Genomic DNA, 3,291 nt, shown 5'->3' with positions numbered 1-3,291 from the left:
TCTTTTGCAGTTGCGACTTTAGCGACGAACCACACTTAGTGCATCTTCTTCTACAATTGCGGCTTTGATGACGAACCACGCATGGTGCATCTTCCTTTTCAATTGCAACTTTGAAGACGAACCATATTTAGTGCATCTTCTTTTGCAGTTGTGACTTTGATGACAAATCGCAAATGATGCATCTTCTTTTACAATTGCAGCTTTGACGAGAACAACACTTAATGTATCTTCCTCTAAATTGAAGCTTAGCGATGAATCACACTTTGTACCTCTTTCTCTGTAGTTTTGTCTTGGCGAGAAAGAGATTTGGCCGCAGTTTGTCCTAGTTCTGAAGAGGAACTACTTATCACATTATTAACTCATTAAATCAAACTTCAAAAAATGTCCCCATGTCAAAGATAGAGGCTCTCTTATGGCTACATCGATCCATAAAAATATTTGAAGCAATGATTTCTGATGAAGTGGTGATGCGAACTTGATAAAGACATCCAAGACGAGTTGACAAACCACTTCTTGATGTTTGATTATTTTGTTCTACTTAGACATTTTGTATGGGATAATATGTCCATTTTTCATCCCTTCTTTATGATGTGTAAAAAAACTCTTGTAATTTTGAAGCAATAAAATGTATTTACTTTACACTTCCATACAAAACATGTGAGTTTTTCTTTTTCTTTATAATTTTTTCTAGGCCACTTATTTCAAGGTTTTCACCTATTGGATTTTTTTTTTGGACCAAATAGATTTAAATTCATAAGGACCAAAAGTAACAATTTGAAGCTTTTCTTGACTTGAAGACTTGGCTCGCATTTGAGAAGCATCGTGATTTGAAAACATAGCTTAAATTTGAAGAGCTTCAAAACTTGAGACTTAGCACGAATTTGATGAGCTTCATGACATGCATTTTAGATTCGTGCGTCGAGAAGCATTTTGACTTGAAAATTTTCCTCGAATTTGATGAGCTTTGAAACTTGAAGATTCAACAGAATTTAATGAACTTTATGACATGCATTTTTGGCTCATGCGTCGAGGATCATTTTGATTTGAAGATTTTGCTCGAATTTGACGAGCTTTGAGACTTGAAGATTCTGCTCCAATTTGAGAAACTTCTTGACTTGAAAACTTAGTTCGAATTTGATGTGCTTTATGACATATATATTTTTTTTACTTGTGCGTCAATGATCATTTTGATTTGAAGGTTTTGCTCGAATTTGATGAGCTTTGAAACTTGAAGATTTTGCTTAATTTTGAGAAGTCTCATGACTTAAAGCAACTTGAAACTCAACGAACTTCACGACATGGAGATTTATCTCGGATTTGATGAGTTTTACGCCATTAAGACTTAGCTTGAATTTGATGAGCTGTGAGTATTTTGATTTGAAGACTTAACTCGAATTTGAGGAGCTTTGGAGTTTGAAAATTTAGCTTGAATTTGATGAGTTTCATGACATGCATTTTAGGCTCGTGCGTCAATGAGCATTATGATTTGCAGTTTAGGCTTGTATATCAAGGAGCATGTCAACTTACATAGACTCTTCACTTTCGGTTTCGGATGAAAACTTGTCCTCATCCTCATTGTCGATTATATTTTCTTTGTAAGTTTTAAAGTTGGACAACTCCTGATCTCCATTTGAAGTCATACTCAGTTCCATATCATGAGCACGCGTTGCTAGTTCTTCAAACGTTTTAGGCTTTATGCCTTGCAATATGTAACGAAGATCCCAATGCATATTTCGATCCCCGAAGTTTCACTAAGGTGATCTTTGCAGTTAAGGCTCAAGCTCCTCCAGCGATTTATGAAGTCAATGACTTGTTCATCATTTCTTTGACGGGTGTTTGCAATTTCTATCATGCTCACAACACGCCTTGTGCTATAAAAACGCTTAAGGAATTGTTGTTCCATATGCTCCCACCTATCCATTGAACTAGACTAAAGATCTATGTACCATTCGAAAGCAATTCCCGTGAGAGATCTAACAAACTGCTTAACAAGATAATCACCAAATGTTCCAGCATTATTGCAAGTTTCGACGAAGTGTGCTACATGTTGTTTTGGATTTCCATTGCCGTCGAATTGCTGCAACTTAGGAGGTTGATAGCCAACGTGTATTTTTAGGTTATCAATTCTTTGAGAATACGGCTTTGCATATGTGAGAGGAGATTTTGACGTGCACTCAGATATATCTTTGATTGCCTCTTTTATGAAGTCCTTCAATTTGTCAATAGGAATCAGACCTTCGGCAGACACTTGAAACTCGTTGATAATTGTTTCTTGTTTTGCGGAGGACTCTATTTTCTCCTGAGTTTCATGAAGCATTGCACATAATTGAGTGGATTCTCTTTTCTCCATATTTTCTATCATGTTTGTCAACATGGTAATTTGGACGTCTTGACCTTTGATGTACATTGATAGGCCTTTAACTGCTTTCGTCAAATTTGCAAGTTGTTCTTCTATTGTGGAAGTTTCGACCACCATCGTGTGCATTATCATCGTAGGTAATGGAGAATAACATTGATTTTCCCAAACATGAGATGCAAACATGTTGTACGGGGTAGATCCTATGCTTAAGACATCATTGTCGGCTGAAGAGAACGAATTTTTGGATGTAGATAGGCTCAATTGGGCAAGAACCCTCTTGACCATTTCAGCGATGTCTTCTTTTGCGGCTTTTGCAGGAGACTTTACACCTTTTGGAGATGAACCAAAGACAATAGCAGATTTGGGCGGCACTCGAGAGCTGTTGTCGTAGCAATTTGGCTTGGTTCCTTGTGACCGGTCTCATGCTTCCCGCAGTAATATCAAGGATGTTTTCCTCGGCAATGAAGAATTTGGATCCATCAGTTTTTGCGAATGCAGATGCAAATGCAGATATAGATGCGGATACGGATGCAAATCCAGATTTAGATGCAGATGCAGATTTTGAGTTGATCTTCTTGAAAGTCATCTCGGCGTTTTTGAACTTTGATTTTCTTGAAGAGAAGAGATGAGAGGTAAAGATTGTCCCACTGGGCGTGCCAATTTGTAAGCGTCTAAAGTTTCAATCCTGAAATACAGTAAACAGGAAAAGAAAAATAGCAAGCAAACAATAATATTTGTATTTGAATTAATGCGAAGGTTACAATCTTTATAAAATCTCTTAAAAAGATATGTAATCCCCTGATTCTTCTCTTCAATGATGTTCTTGATTTGATGGAATACTTGCGGCTCAACTTTTGGAGCGAAGACTTCTTTGTACTTGCAGCTCAACACTTGGAGCGAAGACTTCTTTGTATGCGGAAGACTTGCAGATC

This window comes from Solanum tuberosum, unplaced genomic scaffold, assembly GCF_000226075.1.
Source record: "Solanum tuberosum cultivar DM 1-3 516 R44 unplaced genomic scaffold, SolTub_3.0 scf00008, whole genome shotgun sequence".
NCBI lineage: Eukaryota > Viridiplantae > Streptophyta > Magnoliopsida > Solanales > Solanaceae > Solanum > Solanum tuberosum.
Note: the sequence above shows the minus strand (reverse complement) of the source record.